The sequence below is a fragment of the Chiloscyllium punctatum genome, chromosome 25 (assembly GCF_047496795.1).
Source record: "Chiloscyllium punctatum isolate Juve2018m chromosome 25, sChiPun1.3, whole genome shotgun sequence".
Taxonomy (NCBI): domain Eukaryota; kingdom Metazoa; phylum Chordata; class Chondrichthyes; order Orectolobiformes; family Hemiscylliidae; genus Chiloscyllium; species Chiloscyllium punctatum.
Window position 1 is genome coordinate 23,308,870 of NC_092763.1, and position 21,583 is coordinate 23,330,452.

Sequence of the window (21,583 nt, forward strand, 5' to 3'; positions counted from 1 at the left end):
GGGATACAGTATTACATACAAGAAATATTTGAAAGGAGAGGCCACCATCTGTTAAATAAATAAGTTTGGGAAAGCATTGAATTTGAAACAAAAGAAAATAACCGCGAAAGGATAGGTGGCTGGTCAAATGATTGGTCAGAGCATAAAGAATAGCAGAGAATAACTAAGATTAATCAGTAGGAACAAATGGGACATGACAGGAAGTTAGCAGCAGCAGGAAGTTAGCAGCAGGAAGTTAGCAGCAGGAAGTTAGCAGCAGAGCGTTGATGTGAACACAGACTTGCTTGATCCCAGTTTGCAAACTTGGGTCTGCAATTGATCCATGTGTTGAGGATCACTGCTTGAACATTATCCTGCATGAAGCAGAGGATAGTGAGAAATGTCAGCACCAAACTGCCAGGTTTCAGGAAAATATTCCATAATCCTTCCCGATTGGCCAAGTGAAAGTCTTTGTGAGATTGGGGTTGGTGCTCCTCTCTGAATCTTTCTTAGGCTTGTCTTGCCATGAAGATTTGTCCATTTTTCCTTTTGATGGATCAGAATCTACACTGAAACTCCAAGATGATTTGTTTAGCCATCAATGAAGAGATTGAGGAGGATTTTTGCAAAGATCCTCCCTTTGATGGACAGTAGAGAGACCCTTTTGCCTTGTCACAATCACTCGTGACTTTTTTTATTCAGTCACAGGATGAGGGCATCACCAGCCACTCTAGCATTTATTGCCCAACTCTAATTGCCCGGAGGTTAAGAGTCAACCGCATTGCTGTAGGTCTGGAGTCACATGTAGGCTAGCCCAAGTAAAAATGGCAGATTCCTTCCCTAAAGGACATTAGTGAATAAAATGGGTTTTTCCCCATTAATCAACAATGGATTTAATGTTGTCATTAGACTCTTAACTCCATTTTTATCGAAGTCAAATTCCACCATCTGCTGTGGCAGGATTCAAACCCAGGTGGCATGGTGGCACAGTGGTTAGCAGGTTCAATTCCAGCCTCAGGTGACTGACTGTGTGGAGTTTGCACATTCTCCCCGTGTCTGCGTGGGTTTCCTCCAGGTGCTCCGGTTTCCTCCCACAGTCCAAAGATGTGCAGGTTAGGTGAATTGGCCTTGCTAAATTGCCCGTAGTGTTAGGTGAAGGGGTACATGTTGGGGAATGGGTCTGGTTGGGTTGCGCTTCGGCAGGTTGGTATGGACTTATTGGGCCAAAGGGCCTGTTTCCACATTGTAAGTAAGTAAGTAAACATTAGCTGGGTCTCTGGATTAACAGTCTAGTGATGATGTCAGTAGCCATTGCCTACCTTTTGTTGAAGAGGGTCACAATTATGATATTGTGGAGATGTGTTGGAATGATACTTGAATATGAAGGATGAGGATTTGGAGGGAATCAAAGGAGCAGAATTTGGCAGAGAAGTAGGGAAACAGACCAAGATGTAGTTTATTGCTGAGGTCTTCATTAGAACTACAGTGCGGAAACAGGCTAGTCAGCCCAATAAGTCCACACCGACCCTCCAAAGAGTATCCCACTCCAATGCATTCCCCTACCCTATTACTCTACATTTCCCCTGACTAACACCACTAACCTACACATCCCTGAACACAATGGGTAATTTAGCATGGCCAATTCACCTAACCTGCGCCTCTTTGGACTGTGGGAGGGATACAGGGCACCCAGAGGAAACCCTCCCAGACACGGGGAGAATGTGCAAACTTAACACAGACACTCGTCCGAGGCTGGAATCGAACCTGGGCCCTTGGCAATATGAGGCAGCAGTGCTAACCACTGAGCCATCATGCCACCCCTAATTTCCATAAAGAACACATATGCACACTAGGAGTTCCCCTAGCCTGCTCCATCATCTAAGAAAATCATTACTCCACATTCCATTCTACCCTCCGATAACCTTTCACCCCTTTGCATATCCAGAAACTATCTACCAATGCATTCAATATAGTCAATGTCCAGCTTTTGAGGAAGAGTTGCAAAGACAGATGCTAGAAAAATTACAACTTTAAAAGACACTGAGGTAAGTACATGAATAGGAAAGGTTTTGAGGGACAAGTGCCTGGAGCAGGCAGCTAAGGACTAGTTTAGTTTGTGATTATGTTTGGCATGGACTGGTTGGACCGCAGGGACTGTTTCCATGCTGTATGACTCTGTGACTTCAAACTCTCTGCACGTAAAAATGTCTCCTTGTTGCCATCTGAAATGGGTGACCCCTTATTTTTAAACAATGACTCCTCATTTTAGAATGTCTCACATCCTCTCACACACCTTCTGAATAAGACACTGAATGATCTTATTTGATTGGGACCAGCAGCGAACAATGCCAAAAGCCAGTAGTGGGGTGGAGGGTTCGTTCAGGTGAAAGCTATCACAATCCGTCTTCCATGTTTTTGACAGGGACACTGTGGTATGGGATTAGTTCACAAATGACTGTACACTCAGAAGGAAGGTGTGGAGTGGAGCAGTGATAGTAGACCCAGTGGCAGCCACAAGGTCTGAACTGGGGTTAACTGGAAGGATAGGAAGGCAGTTGACAAAATTAGTCTCAAGTTATGGACCAGACCAGACCAGATCTCCTCAAAATATGTTAAGAAGGCAGCATAGACCCTAACTTCTCCTTATTTCAAAGGTAAGTGCAAGGTACTGTATTCCAGATGCAACTCAACTGGTCAAACTAATCAACTTGAAGCAAAGCACCATTTATTCAAACAGTATAGTTAAAATACAACAAAAGAAAGAAGATCTTGGAATAACTTAACTCAACTGAAAAAATTAAAAGATTAGTAGATTATTTTTCTTAACTAGTAACTATTCCAATAGAGTAGACCCAGTGGGTGGCACGGTGGCACAGTGGTTAGCACTGCTGCCTCACAGTGCCAGAGACCTGGGTTCAATTCCTGCCTCAGGTGACTCTCTGTGTGGAGTTTGCATGTTCTCCCTGTGTCTGCGTGGGTTTCCTCTGGGTGCTCTGGTTTCCTCCCACACTCCAAAGATGTGCAGGTCAGGTGAATTGGCCATGCTAAATTGCCTGTAGTATTAGGTTAGGGGTATGGGTGGGGTGGTGTGGACTTGTTGGGCTGAAGGGCCTGTTTCCACACTGTAAGTAATCTAATCCCAGAGTAACATATTATTAAAGCACCCTTGGCAAAAAAGCAAATAAGCAGATTATCTCACTTGCAACTTCTGTAGCAGGCACAGAACCCCAGCTTTTGGCTGTAGCAGAGAGAGAGAGAGAGAGAGAGAGAGAGAGAGAGAGAGTAAAATAGCTTCTACCACTTCAAGATCCTAATAGCAACTACTGAAAGCTAAACTTAAAATTCCTGCTTCTGTGGGCGGGAGCTTGACCACACCCATTCAGGCTGCTTCTATTGTTCCAACATCTTTTTTAAAAAAAACAAAGCTTCACAAGTTGTTTATCTTCTCATAAACTACTCTGAACCTGTGCTCCAATCTCTCTCTAAAAGAAATCAGGACACCTCTTGAAGCCAAGCTCAACATGTGCAGAAAGTGCAGGGAGTGAAGAGAATAGGGCAATTCAGATTGCGTCTCATTAAGTGGCAGGGACAATTGTCACTTTGGGCCGTGTAAAAGATGCAATGCGAAGCACCAGGGAAGCTGCAGGATTGGTTAAAATGTAACTAAGCCTAGGGACAATAACATACGAAAAGTAAAGGCATCAAGTTCTACCAAATTTAAGATTTGTAAAGGTAGCATGCTTGAGAGTAGAACAAAACGAGGCACTTGTGGTGGGGAAGGAGAAAAGAGGAAAAAGAGAAAGCAAAAATTGTTTCATGTGTGACAATTATACCTGAATAGTGGAATCTATTTGAGTTGATTTGAATTAAATAAACAAAATGCCAGAAATAGATTTGAGTTCCTGAATTAACTTTGAAATTTTCCATTCATTTTAGGCTGGAATTTTCTGGATTAATTTTATTGATTATTTCTGTGCTGGATGGATTCTGATCTACTGGTCTACTGGAACTCATTGGCCTGAGTTGGATCTATGGTAGGGTACAAAAGTACAAACAAAACAAAAACACAAACAAAATCAAATCATAAGTTAGAAAATTAAGAAAGACAGAATTCAAATACATGGGCTGAAGTTATAAAGTTCCAGGGAAGAAGCTGTAAGATTCGATGAGAAGCCAAAACATTGGTTTGAGACCCATAGTGACAGATTGTGAAGTTTTAAAATTTAATATAAGTCTGGAATTGAAAGGTGATCTAATGATTGCTGTTTTTGTTTGCAAACGAACATCTTATTCATTAATGCCCTTCAGAAAAGGAAATGTGCCATCCTTACCTGGTCTGACTGACATGGGACTCCAAACCCACAGCAATGTGGTTGACCCTTAATTGCCCACTGAGGAGGCCTTCATTATCAAGTTTATCCAAAGCTCATAGAAATAGAAAATTATAGAATGCCTACAGTGTGGAAACAGGCCATTTGGCCCAACAAGTTTACACCAACCCTCCTAAGACTAACCCACCCAGACCCATTTCCCTACCCTATTATCCTATATTTACCCCTGACTGATGCACCTAACCTACACATCACTGAGCACTATGGGCCATTTAGCACCACCAATTCACTTAACATCCACACCTTTTGGATTGTGGGAGGAAACCCACACAGACACAGGGAGAATGTGCAAACTCCACACAGAAAGTTGCCCAAGGCTGGAATTGAACCCAGGTCCTGGTGCTGTGAAGCACTGAGTCACCATGCCCCAAAGGAACAAAACCACCCAGACCACTTAACATTGACCTAGGCACTAAAACCAATAGAAAACCAACCCTGTCAACTCTACAGAATCCAAACTTTGAACAAGACATTGATAGCTTAGGTGAATGGGCAAAGCAATGGCAGATGGATTTTCATATAAGGAAGTGTGAGATAATCCCATTTGGATTACTGAAGTATAATAGATACCCAACAGGATTTGAGGCTTCAGATGCATAGATCTATAAAATGCCACAAACTGGTGCAGAAAATAGTCAAGAAGGCTAATGGAATACAGGCCTTCATACTGAAAGGCTTGAATATAAGCATGCAAGAGTTATGCTGCAGCTGTATAAAACCACAGTGAGACCCTACTTAGAGTACTATGAGCAAATTGAGGCGCCACATATTGGGAAGGATGTTTTGACGCTGGAGGGAGTTCAACACAGGTTTAAAAGGATGACATCTGGATTTCAGGGGTTACGCTATGAGGAGAGATTAGCCTTTATTCGCTAGAATTTAGAAGACTAAGGGGGAATCTAATCAAGGTCCTCAGGATATTAACAGGGAAGGACAGGGTTGACAATGACAAATTATTTTCACTGGTTGTAGATTCCAGAACCAGCGATATCGTCTGAGAATTGGGGTCAGGCCATTCAGAAGAGATGCACTTCTACACACAAAATGGAGTTTTAGAACTCTTCCTCAAACAGATGCTAATTCAGTTGTTAAATTTAAATCTGAGACATATTTTGATTAAACAAGGTTATCAAGGGATATGAGCCTAAAGTAGGCATGCAGAGTTAGGCCACAGGTCAGCCATGATCTTACTGAAGTCTTGAAGCACTGAATGACCTACTCCTGTTTCTATGCTCCTATTGTCCCTGATGGCACCTTCGCTATCTCTGGATATAACCTGTCCTACCAGCACAGATACATCAAATGTGGGTACACTGTGATATAAACTCAAGAGTATCTCAGCAACACATCTGTTGTGGGTAAATTACCTTTAATTTGGTTACTTATTTAAAAAGTTCACAGACAATCAAGCACTGAAACAATGATTTAAATTTTATTGCATGTAGCAACCCGTCAAGAAAATAAGTTAAACTTCACAACTCAACTTGTCAATTACCAATTAATGGTGGAACTCAGCCACAATTCCATCCAACAGTGTCTTTCTGTCTGTTTGTCTCTCTGCATGTCCAGGGTTCAATCCTTTAACAAAGCTGTCCTCCAGAGTTCTGCTAAAGAAAGAGCTCTGGTGTTCGATTCTTATACAGATTTTTATTCAATCCTTTTGACCCATGATGCGATATTACTAATGATTTCTTTAAGAGTCCTTTCATCCAAAATATTGATTAATCTTCTGGCACCCTTGAGATTGCAGCTTGCTTACATTTGGCATTATCTGTCTGCCCAAAAACACACTATGTCTTGTAATTACTGCTTAAATTCTTCAGCAAGGCAAACATTCATGCTGGTGGCATGAGGCATCAAGTTAGCAAGCAGGTAGCAAAGCACTGTGGAATGGCATGGTGGCACAGTGGTTAGCACTGCTGCCTCACTTCACCAGAGACCCAGGTTCAATTCCTTCCTCAGGCAACCATCTGTGTGGAGTTTGCGCATTCTCCCTGTGTCTGTGTGAGTTTGCTCTGGTTTTCCTCCCACAATCCAAACACCTGCAGGTTAGGTGAATTAGCCATGCTAAATTGCCCATAGTGTTAGGTGTAGGGGAATGGGTCTGGGTGGGTTGCTCTTCAGGGGGTCGGTGTGGACTTGTAGGACTGAAGGGCCTGTTTCCACACTGTAAGTAATCTAATCTAATAAATTTTGTTTATGAAATCTCAACTCCTTAATTTCCCGGACATGGCTAATTGCTTTCAATCTCCGTGTAACAGCTTGTCTTTGTCCCTTAGCAGCTTATCCCAGACAGAGCTATTGCTGCTGCTTTCTGTGTGTAATCGTTCATCTTTGATGCTTCCAATCCATGAGCAGTCATTGAAATTTGGAAGTCTATAGTATCAAGCATCTATTAATCAAGGAGGCCAAGTCTTAAAGGGCATAGTGATGAGGGCAAAATTCCCTCCAACTTGTCTTCACCAATTTACCTATCAACAATGCATCTGTCCATGATTGTGTCACTAGGAGTGACCACTGTGCTGACATTATGGAAACCAAGTCTCTGCTCACAATGTAGATATGTAGATACTGTTCATCAATTTGTGTGGTACTACCTCTGAGATTTAAGAGATACTTTTGAACAGGAGCCTATTATCCACGGGGTATTGTGGGCCAACAGCAGAATCTTATTCAACCACAATCTGTATTCTTGCAGCCTGGCAAATTCCAGAGTGGATGAGACATCTTGGATCCTACAGAATTCTCCAGCCAGTTCGCTTCACTCAATGTAACTGCTGAAGGCACTGGATATTGCAAAAGCTATAGACACTGAAAACATTCTGGCAATAGCACTGAAGAAGCTTGGTATGGAATTCGTTGCACTGCTAGCCAAACTGTTCCAGTCCAGCTACGACAATGGTACCTAGCAAACACTTGAGCAATATCCCAAAGTATGTGCTGCACACAAATTAAATCCAAACAATCATTGCTCTGAGACTACTCTCAATCATCAGCAAAGTAATAAAAAGGATCATTGCTCAATGCTGTCAAGTGGCATTTTCAAAGTAATAGCCCACTCAGTGCGCAATTTCATTTCTGCCTGGATCACTCAATTCCTGGCCTTATCACAGCCTTCCTTTAATTATGAACAAAAGAGCTAAATTCCAGAAGTGAGGAAGTGAGAGTGACTGTCCTTTTTCCCAGGGTAGAAATCTCAAATCTGAGCTGAGAGGGGGAAAGTTTAAAGGAAATTTGCAAAGCAAGTATGTTGCATAAGGTGGTAGGTGCCCTGGACCACATTACGAGAGGAGGTGATCGAGGCAGATTCAACAGCAACATTAAAGGGGCAGTGAGACCGACATAGGAACTGGCCTGGTTTTGAACCCTATCGCGTGGAAAAGGTGAAATTTCAATTCAGTAATGTAGGATAAAATGCAAGCCTTATGTTTACCATGTAATAACAGTAGATTATTGGAAAAACCTAACTGGTTCACTAATATCCTTTTCCAGTAATGTCATTGTATTGCCGCTAGGCAATTAAGGATAGGCAATAAATCCTGGTCAAGTCAGTAATACCCACATCATCTGAACAATTTTTTAAAAATAGAGAATTTTACTACCACTCCTTGATGTTCATTGGTGTTGCCATCTCTGAACCTCCCACTATCAACATCCTTGGGCTACCATTAACCAAACTTGAAGTAGACCTAGTTAATTGAACTAGATCTAGGCCAAATGAATACTTTGGCTACAAGAGCAGTTTGGAAGCCAGCTAATCTGTGGTAAGGAACTCAGCTACTGCCTGTCCTAAACCCTGTCCACCATTTACAAGGCACAGGTCTGATGGCATACTCCCCACTCGCCTGGATGCGTGCAGCTCCAACAATACTCAAGAAGCTCAACACCATCCACATACTGGTGTCCCATTTGCCATCCTCAATATTTGCTCACTCTCTTCACCACTGACACACAATGGTAACAGTGGAGTAACTCATCAAGGCTCTTCTGATAGCATCTTCCAAATCTAATGACCTCTACCACCTAGAAATGATAGCAAGAGAGCAATATGACATGTAAGTTCCCTCCTTGCCCCATATCATTCTGACTTGGAATTGTATTGCTGTTCCTTTACTTCCTGGTTCACAATCTTGGAACTCACTTCCTAATATTACTATGGAAGTATCTACGTGCCAAAGATTGCATCAGTTCAACATGACAGCTCACCACCACCTTCCCCAGAGCAATTAGGGCTGGGTAACAGATGCTGGCCCAGCTAGTGATGCCCACAATCTTTTAACAAAAAAAAACATGTTTCTCTCTCCAGTCTTCTTGAATTGATTCTTCTTTTCCTCGTTGTTATCGCATATAGCCTGATCAAAGCTCAAAGGTTTCACATTCTGGTGTCTGGCAAGCAATGCCCTGACCTGGTACTCTGCTTTCAGTCAATTCCTCAAAACTGTATCTGTTCCCTAAGGAAATGGTTGGTTTCCAGCGTCTTGGCGACCTCATGTGCTCTTTCTACAACACAGACTTTGATGTCAAATGACAATAGAATTACTGTATAACAAGATTAGTTTTGTGGCCATAACCACAAACTCAGGTCAAACAGGGTGAAAATCTTGTGTGTGAGGGGGCTGTATTTGTAGACATTCTCTTGATCACTTCTTTCCAGTTTGGTGATTCCATTGTTGCTGTGAAGCTTCATCTTTCTTTCATTTCTGTGTTGTCAGTACGTTTTAGTGATTTTGAGAATTCCACTTAAGCTTTCATAGTTAAGGTGTTTGGTAATCAGTTCCTCATGACTAGTAGAACTTATTGTCAATATTGCTCTAAATCTGCCTTCTTGAAATGTTGCGGTCCTTGTACTGTAGATATTCCCACAAGGTCATTGGGGAGGGAATTCCAGAATTTTGACCCTGTGACACTGAAGGAATGGTGATATATTCCAAGCCCTGACGGTAAGTGGCTTGGAGGACAATTTGCAAATGATCTTCCCATGGATCTGCTATGTTTGTTCTTTGAAATGGAAGTAGTCGCAGCTTTGGAAGTGCAGAAGTTTGGAAGATTTCTGTAGTGCATCTTATAGATGGTATACAAGGCTGTTGACCTTCAGTGATGGAGGGGGCAAATATTTCTGGATGTGGTGCCAACCAAGTGGGCTAATTGAAAAGTTGACCCTGTTGTATCAACTACTATCAGTGTGTGAAAAGTCTGTCAGAAACCTTGATTATTCCTTCAGTCCGATTTTGAAAAGCATCCTTATTACGGTCAAGTTCACATTGGTTGTCAGTGCTTTCCTGTAAAGTTTGGTTTGGTAACTATCGAAGAGTATGGACTCTAAACTGATTCTTGCTCTTGGGGGGGCTTGACAACTTTCATGGTTAAGGCTGAGATGCTAGGCTCTTCCATAACTTTGATGTCAATGTGATTGAAGTGTGGAGATTCATTCACGGCTTTTTAACATGAAATGGTGTTCTTCATTGCAGGGCAGTGAAGTGGAGAAAATACAAATTGAAAATGTTGTCAGTGTGTGCAGTCACTCATGCATGACTGCAATCTCTTGTTATGTGAACATTGAAAAGCTTGTCACATTCTCAAGATGAGTGTCAGGCATTTCAAAGATGTTGCGAACATTCGATGGTTTGTCACTATGGAAATGGAGATTTTTGTCTTCCCTCGTTTTCAGAGACTAAAGTTGTTCAATATTGTCTCCTGTGGGCATTTACTGAACCTCCTCGATCTGAGAGCATTTACATCAGAGCAGCCGGTGGTCAATGTTACACGTGGCTGTGTCTTCTGTCCAAAACAGTGCTCCTGACTTTATTCAGGGCCATCCTCTACAGATGCTGCATTCTCTCACCCTTTCATTTTGGTACTTAGCACCCATTGGTGCTGGTCTTCGTGATTAATTCTGCACCGATGAACATGAACAAACTGGTAGAATTTTTCACAAGCTTGACAATATATTTCCCAGGAGCATGACCCAGGGCCCAGTGTGGGGAGTACCACTGCAGCAAAAACATTGTTTGGACAAGTCACAACTCATTCAGTGAGATTTCTCTTGGGGCTTTTAAAAAGAAAATTGAGAACCTAGAATCAGGTGCAGGCCATTCAGCTGTATGAGCCTGCTCCACCATTCAGTATGATCATGGCTGCACATCCAGCTCCATTCTTGTTCCTACTTTCTCCCATACCTTTGATTCCTACAGCACTAAGAATCTATATCTAGCACTTCTTGAAAGTATTAAATGTTTTGGCTCCAGTCACTTTCCATAGCAGAGTTTTCCCATATGTCAGCAATGTATACAACTCTACTGTTGGTAGCCTCAATGTCAGTAGCTCTGAACTCTAACTGTGATAGTAATAACTCTCGCAGTTCTGTCAGCTTTGTGTCTTTAACTGCTTGCCAGCATTGCTGATCAGCAACTAAACCTTCTGTTATTTGTTTTAATTTCCCATTCATCATGTTAAACATCACCAGAAATCACCTTTCATTTCTATTGCCTCAATGGCATGCAATATTGATCAATTGTTTTATTTACTTCTTAGTGCCTTTGAACATAATTGTTTTGTTTAAATTATTTTTCTTTGGCGCAAAGTAAGTTCTTAATGCATTTTTTTCTGGCGTTGTAATAATTTTCCTCAGGTGGTATAACAGCATCAAAGGAAATTTTAAAAATTTCCACTTGTAGCAGAGAAATTAGATCTTTATAGAGTCATGTAGCATGGAAAGAGACCTAGCTCATCCATCCTAAATTGAACTATTCCCATTTGCCTGTGTTTGGCCCCTATCCCTCTAAGCCCATCCTATTCATGAACCTGTCCAAACATCCTTTCAATGATGTAACCATACCTGCATCTACCACTTTCTCTGGCAGTTCGATTCTTACACACTCCACCCTCTGTGTGAAAAAGGTTGCCCCTCAGGTCCCTTTTAAATCTTTCTGCTTTCACCTTAAATCGATGCCCTCTAGTTTTGGACTCCCATACCCCAAGGAAAGCACTTTGACTATTTGCCTTATCTATTAAATTAGATTCCGTACAGTGTGGAAACAGGCCCTTCAACCCAACCAGTCCACACTGACCCTCCAAAGAGTAACCCACCCAGACCCATTTCCCACTGATTAATGCACCTAACACTACAGGCAATTTAGCATGGCCAATTCATCTGACCTGCACATCTTTGGACTGTGGGAGGAAACCAGAGCACCCGGTGGAAACCTACATAGACATGGGGAGAATGTGCAAACTCCATACAGACAGTCACCCAAGGCTGGAATTGAACCTGGGACCCTGGTGCTGTGAGGCAGCAGTGCTAACCGCTGAGTCACTGTGTTGCCCCATCTATGCTCCTCATGATTTTATAATCCTCTATTAGATCACCTCTCAGAGTCCTGCACTCTAGGGGAAGAAAGCCCCAGCTTCTCCTTATAATATAAACACTCCAATCTCAGTAGAAAGGGCATAGCCAACACCATCTTGAGTCAGCAATGCATGATTGATGATCACGCTCCTTTAGAAAAAATATCCTCGGATGTTCCAAGTTATTTTTTCGGTTTTAATTGAGTGGTTATTGCAATGAGATTACTGTGCACACTAATCAGGCCACCCTATTGACAGCAGCAGTCTCTTCCTCTTTTTCGATGTCTTGCTCTACTCCTCACCTTTCCCTACTCTCTTTCTGTTTCTAGGCTCCATCTCTCCCTGATTCACTCAATCCTACCCCTCCCCACCTCCTGGCACATAAACAGCTCCTTTCTCTAAGCTCCTATTTTGTCTCCACAGACGCTACCAAACCTGTTGAGTTTTTATAGCAATTTGTTTCTACAGTGTGGAAGCAGACCCTTCAGCCCAACAAGTCCATACCGACCCTCCAAAGAGTAACCCACTCAGACCTGCCCTGTTATCCTTTATTTATCCCTGACTAATGCATCAAACCTACACATCCCTGAACGCTACAGGCAATTTAGCATGGCCAATTCACCTAACCTGCACATCTTTGGGTTGTGGGAGGAAACCCGAACACCTGGAGGAAACCCATGCAGACACTGGAAGAACGTGCAAACTCCACGCAGACAGCATTCTGAGTTCTTTATTTTGTTATTTGTTCAAATATGGATTCCCTATTATCCTTTAAGGCATCCCTCTGCTGGTGTATCTGAAAGGCAGCCTTCAGCAGGCAAAGTACACAATCAAATTCTCAATATTCAGCAGATTAGGTAGAGATGTTCTTCATCTCCTGAAGATGATGGGAATTCAAGTGTTCTCCTTCATTGTGAACTGTGTATATCATTTGGTTCCAACAGGAGAGACTCTGTATTATGAACTCATGATCCCATCATTCTTACTTGCATGCAACTAGTTGAAGCTAGGGTGATTTTTTCTGCAACTATTTTTGTATAAGGGTGTGAGGACTGAAAGAATTCTTGCTGAGGTGTCTATTAAGCACTGTCTAACATGGCAGTATTACATGGACTTGGTCAGAGAACAGTTTAGGATCTTGTAAGAGTAAAGACCTATGATTTTGATCTTTCATATAGACTGTAACAATGTCTGTCACATCAGTGTAATTTGGCTTTCCAGTATCATGGTAAATCAAACAGCTTTTTAGATCCGACCCTGAAAGAAGATGGTGGCAGTAAATCACATGGTGAGCAGAGGCATGGATTGTTTGTATGACATTCTGCCACCAGCTGCTGATGGTGATGCTGCCAAAGTTTTACCTTTTACCTTGAAGGCAGGACAAACAAGTGATTTGGTGTCTCTGCTTCCTTGTTGTTCACAGGGACAAACAGATTCATCGAGGACATTGAGATGATGATTGGGGAAAGGACTTGGCTCTTCTGGCTGTGGTGGAGAGACTGTTGGTTTTTTATCACCCCATGTGTGTTGACTGTAAGTTTTTGTGATTGAACAGAAATTAATCAGGATGCCTCTTGAAGTAGACTCTCAATCGCTCTTTTTAATCTGGTTTCACACGTTTATTTCCCTCAGATAATTCTAATCTGGTCCTTAGCAATGATTGCCCCTCCAACGTATGGATCTATTGAATACCCTGTCAGGCCAATATCACTGGGCTGGTGTCTGATCATCTTCTGTATGATGTGGATCCCGATCGTGACTGTGGTGAGAGTTGGCTAAGCTCAGGGCTCCACCTTGTGGCAGCTAAGGAAACACCTTGGCGTTGTCCAAAGATTAAGAGAATATGAGAAATCCTTACTTTATTCATTAACTACAATGAAAAGCTAAACAAAAATTATGTGCAGCTTTATTCATCACAGGACTCTCTTTTCCTGGTATTTTTGTCAATAAATTGAATCTAATGGCGCTTTCTTGTCAAACCAGTTAACATTGGTCAGTTTTACTGACACTGCACCTAAATAGATAGTGTTGCCATCCAATCTTCATTAGTTCCACCTCTCTCAAGCATCTGTTGGCTCCAATAAAAGCATATTTTTGATGTATTTTCATTAGGAATAGGTGTTCGGTCTATTTTTTGCACAAGTGTAAGTAAAAGAATGCAGACATGCCTTAATGAGCTCCGCAGTGAGCTCAAAGTCACATTTAAAATGGAACTGTCAAATTAGCATCCTTTCCTTGATCAGCCAGAGGCTTCTCTACTACTGAAAGCCCTTAATCTACCTTCACAGGGCAGTATAGATGTTGGCATTCCTTTCGCTTCATGACCTCATAGATATGGCCCAAGCCATTTGTTCACTTTGCAAACATAATGCTAAAGGCGCACGCACCAAAGCCAGTCTACTGAATAATGGTGAACCTGATTAGATTGTTCCTCGCTGTTAATCATGCAAAGCCATGTGTGGACTAAAGCTGTCACTTTGATAACTGCCTAAACTACCTCCAATTATCCTGGAAGGATATTGTACCTCTAAGCATTGAGCAGTAACAGTTAGTAGTGCAACACTCATGGTGTTCACCACTAACATGATGTTGCCATCACTTAAAAAGTTGCTCTGCCTTTTGCATAAATGCATATTATAGCATCTGGATTTCAGATGTTCTGATGTTTGGTAAGTAGTCCATTAGTGACAATGACTGTTGGATTGTATCAAACAGCATACGGCTTTGGCAGTTCACAACCAGTGAAGTATTAACTGTGCACCCTGCCAGCTGACAATTACAAAACCCAGAAAGCAGTGTTGAATATGTGAGATGATTCCATGATTGGGCAACATTTACTGAAGTTCTAGTACATGCTTCAGCTTTACCTTTTGCAACAATCTTAAGCCAGAAGTGCTGAGTGGATAATCCATCTTGACCTCCTCCTGCATGACATATATCAATCCTCCACCAATCTGAATAACTCTACATGACTTTAAGAAATGGAGACACTGGATACTGTAAAAGCTAAGAGCCCTGATAATATCCCTGCAATAGCAATGAAGACTTGCTCTGCAGAACTTGCCACACTAGCCAAGTTGTTCCAGTATAGTTTTAAAGTTGGCATTTTTCACACTATGTGGAAAAATGCTCAGGTATGTCTGCATGTATAAAGCAGGATAAATCCAACTCGGCCAATTACTGCCCCATCAGTCTACTCTCGATCACCAGTGATTGGAGGTGTCATCAACAGTGTGATCCAGCAGCCCCTGCTTAGCAATGATCTGATCAGTGATGCCCAGTTTGGGTTCCACCAGGACCACTCAGCTCCTGACCTCATTACAGCCTTGGTTCAAACCTGGACAAAAGAACTGAATTCCAGAGGGGAGGTGAGAGTGACAGGCCTTGACATCAAGGCCGCATCTGACCGAGTGTGACATCAAGGAGCCTTCACAAAACTGGAGTCGATAGGAATTGGGAAAACTCTGTGCTGTTTAGAGTCATGCCTGCACAGAGGAAGATGATTGTGGTTGTTGGAGGTCAATTATCTCAGCTCCAGGGCATCTCTGCAGGAGATTTTTGGGGTAGATATTTTTAATCATCCTCTTCAGACTTGTTATGGCATAGATCTGGAGCAGGTACAACTTGAAGCCAGACCTTATGGTCCAGAGGCAGACTCACTATGATTGGCATAAGAGCCCTTTTGTCTAATTCCTCAAAATTGTGTCTGAGGGACTTCAGCTGCTTCATCAGTGACCTTCTCTCCATCATAAGGTCAGCAGAGGAAATGTTTGCACATTGTTCAGCGCTATTCGGAACTCTTCAGAGAGTAAAGCATCCCATGCTCAAATGCAGGAAGACCTGGTCAGTATCCAGCCTTGGGCTGACAAATGGCAAATAACATTCATGCCTGCCTATGACCAGTTCCAGCAACAGGAAACCTGATTACTGTCCTTGACATTCAATGGTATTGTCATCACTGCAACTCTCACTCACATCCTGGGAGGTGCCATTGACAAGAAAGTCAACTGCCCCGTGGCCCAACATTTCAACTCCCTCTCCCACTCTGCCGAGGACATGCAGGTCCTGGGCCTCCTGCACCACCACTCCCTCACCACCCGACGCCTGGAGAAAGAATGCCTTATCTTCCACCTCGGAACACTTCAACCCCATGGCATCAATGTGGACTTCACCGGTTTCCTCATTTCCCTTCCCCCTACCTTACCCCAGCTCCAACCTTACAGCTCAGCACTGTCCTCATGACCTGTCCCACCTGCCAATCTTCCTTCCCACCTATCCGCTCCACCGTCCCCTCTGACCTATCACCTTCAACTCCCACCTCCATCCACCTACTGTACTCTTAGCTACCTTCTCCTCAGCCCCAACCCCCTCCCATTTATCTTTCCACCCCGGAGGCTCCCTGCCTCATTCCTGATGAAGGGCTTTTGCCCGAAACGTCAATTTTCCTGCTCCTCGGATGCTGTGGTTTTCCAGCACTACTCTACTCTGATCCCCAGCATCTACAGTGCTCACTTTCACCTAAGAAAGTCAACTGGACCCATTATATAAATACTCTGGCTCCATGAGCAGGTCAGAGCTGAGGATCTTACAGTGAGCAACTCACCTCTTGACTCCCCAAAGCCTGTCCACTATCTACAAGGTACAAGTTAGGAGTGTGATGGAATACTCTTCACTTCTCCAGATGAGTGTAGCTCCAATAACACTTGTCAGCATTCAAAACAAAGCAAACTACTTGATTGGCATTACATCCACAAACATTAACTCTCTCTCTACCACTACTCAATAGCACTAGTGTGTACTATCTACAAGATGCACAGTAGAAATTCAAGGTTCCTTCAACAGCACCTTCCAAACTCTCAACCCCCAGCAAAGGACAAAGAGCAAAGAAAATTACAGGAACAGGCCCTTCGGCCTTCCAAGCCTGCTCGGATCCAGATCCTCTATCTAAACCTGCCACCTATTTTCCAAGGATCTCTAGCCCTCTGCTCCCTGCCCATTCATGTACCAGTCTAGATACATCTTAAATGACATTATCATGTCCGCCTCTACCACCTCCGCTGCTAATGTATTCCAGACACCTACCACCCTCTGAATAAAGAAATTTCCATGCATATTTCCCTTAAACTATTCCCCTCTCACCTTGAAGTCATGACCCTTAGTAACTGTGTCCCCTACTCTGGGAAAAAGCTCTTGTTATCCACCCTGTCAATACCTCTCATGATTTTGTAGACCTCAGTTAGGATCCCCTCAAGCTCCATCTTTCCATTGAAAATAATCCTAATCTACTCAACCTCTCTTCGTAGCTAGGACCGTCCGTACCAGGTAACATCCTGGTGAACCTCCTCAGCACCCTCTCTAAAGCATCCACATCCTTTTGGAGCAGAATTCTATGCAGTATTCCAAATGTGTCCAAACCAAAATCCTATACAACTGTAACAATTCCTGCCAACTCTTGTACTCAATACCCTGTCCAATGAAGGAAAGCATGCCGTATGCCTTCTTGACCACTCTATCGACCTGCATTGCCACCTTCAGGGTTCGATGGACCTGAACACTCAGATCTCTCTGTGCATCAATTTTCCCCAGGGCTTTTCCATTTACCAAATAGTTTGCTCTTGAATTGGATCTTCCAAAATGCATCACCTCACATTTGCCCGGATTGAACTCCATCTGCCATTTCTCTGCCCAACTCTCCAGTCTATCTATATTCTGCTGCATTCTCTGACAGTCCACTTCACTATCTGCTACTCCACCAATCTTAGCGTCATCTGCAAACTTGCTAATCAGACCATCTATACCTTCCTTCAGATCATTTATGAATATCTTAAACAACAGTAGTTCCAGCACAGATCCCCGTGGAACACCACTGGTCACAGGTCTCCATTTTGAGAAACTCCCTTCTACTACTACTCTCTGTCTCCGGTTGCCCAGCCAATTCTCTATCCAAATATCCAGTACACCCTGGACCCAATGCGATTTCACTTTCTCCATTAGCCTACCGTGGGGAATGTTATCAAATGCCTTGCTATAACACCTACAGCCCTTCCCTCATCAATCAACTGTGTCACTTCCTCAAAGAATTCTATTAAGTTGGTAAGACATGACCTTCCCTGCACAAAACCATACTGCCTATCACTGATAAGCCCATTTTCTTCCAAATGGGAATAGACCATATCCCTCAGTATCTTCTCCAGCAGCTTCCCTATCATTGATGTCAGGCTCACTGATCTATAACTACCTGGATTATCTGTGCTACCCTTCTTAAACAAGGGGATAACATTAGCAATTCTCCATTCCTCCAGGACCTCACCCGTGTTCCAGGATGCTGCAACGATATCTGTTAAGGCCCCAGCGATTTCCCCTTTCACTTCCCTCAGTAACCTGGGATAGATCCCATTCGGACCTGGGGACTTGTCCACCTTAATGCCTTTTAGTAACTCAACACTTCCTCCCTCCTTATACCGACTTGACATAGAGTAATCAAACATCTATCCCTAACCTCAACTTCTGTCATGTCCCTCTCCTCGGTAAATACCTACGCACAGTACTCATTAAAAATCTCACCCATTATCTCTGACTCCATAACTTTCCTCCTTTGTCCTTGAGTTGGCCGACCCTTTCTCTAGTTCCCCTCTTGCTCCTTAGATGTAAATAAAAGGCTTTGGACTTCTGCTTAACCCTGTTTGTGAAAGATATTTCATGGCCCCTTTTAACCCTCTTAATTCCTCGTTTCAGATTGGTCCTACATTCCCGGTATTCATCCAAAGCTTCATCAGTTTTCAGTTGCCGAGAACTTCTGTACACTTCCCTTTTCCTCTTAGCTAGTCTCACAAGTTCACCTGTCATCCATGGTTCCCTAATCTTGCCATTTCTATCCCTCACTTTCACAGGGACATGTCTGTCCTACACACTAATCAACCTCTCTTTAAAAGCCTCCCACATATCAAATGTGGATTTACACCCAAACAGCTGCTCCCAATTCACATTCCCCAGCTCCTGCCGAATGTTGGTAATGTTGGCCTTCCCCAATTTAGCACTCTTCCTTTAGGACCACTCTTGTTTTTGCCCATTAGTATTCTAAAACTGACAGAATGGTGATCATTACTCCCATAGTAACCCCTACTGAAACTTCAATCATCTGGCTGGGCTCATTCCCCAACATCAGGTCAAATGGCCCCTTCCTGAGTTGGACTATTTACATACTGCTCTAGAAATCCCTCCTGGATGCTCCTTCCAAATTCTGCTCCATCTAGACCTCAAACACTAAGTAAATCCCAGTCATGATTTGGAGATGCCGTTGTTGGACTGGGGTGTACAAAGTTAAAAATCACACCACACCAGGTTATAGTCCAACAGGTTTAATTGGAAGAACTAGCTTTCAGAGTGCTGCTCCTTCATCAGGTGGTTGAAAGCTAGTGCTTCCAATTAAACCTGTTGGACTATAGCCTGGTGTTGTGTGATTTTTAACTTTGAATTCCAGTCAATATTGTGAAAATTAAAATCTCCTGTCACCACCACCCAGTTGCTCCTACACCTTTCCATAATCTGTTTACTTATTTGGACCTCTATCTCATGCTCGCTGTTGAGAGGCCAGCAGTACAGCCCCAACATTGTTACTGCACCCTTCCTATTTCTAAACTCTGCCCATACTGCTTTACTGCTCAACTCCTCCATAGTGCCCTCCTTCAGTACAGCAATGATACCCTCTCTGACCAGTAATGCAAAACTCCTCCACCCCTTTTACCTCCCTCTGTATCCCGCCTGAAGTACCCATATCCTGGGATATTTAGTTGCCAGGTAAAAACAATGACTGCAGATGCTGGAAACCACATTCTGGATTAGTGGTGCTGGAAGAGCACAGCAGTTCAGGCAGCATCCCGAGGAGCAGAAAAAATTGACGTTTCGGGCAAAAGCCCTTCATCAGGAATCCTGTTTTCCTGATGAAGGGCTTTTACCCGAAATGTCGATTTTACTGCTCCTCGGATGCTGCCTGAACTGCTGTGCTCTTCCAGCACCACTAATCCATGTTTAGTTGCCAATCATGCCCTTCCCTCAACCAAGTCTCAGTAATAGCAATACCATCGTATTCCCAGGTACTAATCCAAGCCCTAAGTTCATCTGCCTGACCTACAACATTTCTCACATTAAAACAAATGCACCTCAGGCCAGATGTCCCTTTGCATTCATCGTCTGCTCTCTACCTACTCTTCTACTTAGTCACGCTGACGTCATTATCTAGTTCCTTACAGGCTTTAGTTATTACCTCCTTACTGTTCACCAACCTCCTCATTTGGTTCCCACCCCACTGCCCCATTAGTTTAAACCCTCCCTAATAGTGTGAGCAAAAGTACCCCCAAGGACATTGGTTCCAGTCCGGCCCAGACATAAACTGTCCAATTTGTACTTATCCCAGCTCCCCCCGAACTGGTCCCAATGTCCCAAAAATCTGAACCCCTCCCTCCCCTACCATCTCTCAAGCAACTTATTCATCCTGCCTATTCTTTCATTCCTACTCTGACTAGCATGTGGACTAGCACCAGGAAGGTAAATTAATAGTTTAAAAGCTTACCTCATGAGAGCAGCAGCCTCCACTTTCAGCAGCAGCGAGAGCAAGGACCAGGGGGCTGCTGGGAAGGTAAATCAATGACTGATGCCCCCATCCATCAACAAATTCTAGGCCAGCCATCACTTATGAATTTTTTAAAAAATCAACACCTGCTTGTCTTGTCGGAACAAACTGATGATTTGATAACAATTTTGGATTTTCTAGCTGATTGTCAATAGCCAGTAAAAGTAAACAAACTATATGTAATATTTAATTTTTTTATTTTCACAGAAATTATCTTCTGCTTGTGCATCAGCTCCTGACTGGGGTCCACACTTGGAAAAGCACAGAGGAGGAAGATACAGCAGAAGGCCTGACTATACAGGGATCCCAAACCAGCAATTTCTTACTTTGCCTGAGATGAAATTTTAAACGATAATCTCCTAAATGAAAAGCAATGGGAGTAAGAATACATCACCATTCAGATATATTACATGATTAAGACCTCCATTATTTTTAAGTTTCTCTCTTTTGGTTTGGAATCGTGAGCTAGAGTTGAAGGCAAACTTTTAGCTCTGAACAACATCTTGTTTTTTTTTTAAGAAATGGTAAGAGTTGATATTTGTTTCTGGGACCTGGCCTAAAAGTTAATTACAGGTTGGTTATTGTTTAAAGAACATTGGCAATAATGTATTACCAGGGCCGAAAAGTCCACAAAGGCTGGCATATGATTGGATGTTAAAAGGGGCCATTACAGAGACTGGCACGAACCACTTTAACAAAGAGGATGTTGGGGCAAAAACAGAGAGCAACGGTTTTGAACTGTATTTTTTTAGACAGGCTATGGTTGTGAAAGGTTTTGTTAGCTTGCTCAATGGTTAGCACTGCTGTCGCACAGCACCAGGGACCGGGGTTCGATTCCAGCCTCGCGCGACTGGCTGTGTGGCGTTTGCACATTCTCCCCATGTCTGTGTGGCTTTCCTCCCACAGTCCAAAGATATGCAGGTTAGGTGAATTGGCCTTGATAAATTGCCCATAGTGTTCAGGGATCTGTTACTTAGGATGTAATGTAGAATAACAGGGTAGGAGAACGGGTTTGGGGGGTATACTCTTCGAAGGGTTGGTGTGGACTTGGGCTGAATGGTCTGTTTCCATCCTGTAGGGATTCTGTGCACACTAGTCATCCCCCTATTATAGAATCCTAGTTATAAGAACTAAATGAATATTCCTTAGAATACTGGAAGATATTTTCATTGACCAGGTCAGCGTCTTCAGCAATCAACTGTAATACAATCCCATGTGCCTGTGGTATTACACATATTGA

The 21,583-nt window shown here is 43.0% G+C and overlaps 1 pseudogene; it reads left to right on the plus strand.

Annotated features, from left to right (window-relative positions):
• Positions 1–20,691, plus strand: part of LOC140495625 (sodium- and chloride-dependent neutral and basic amino acid transporter B(0+)-like) — a 76,319-nt pseudogene extending 55,628 nt beyond the window's left edge.
• The last annotated feature ends 892 nt before the right edge of the window (positions 20,692–21,583 follow it).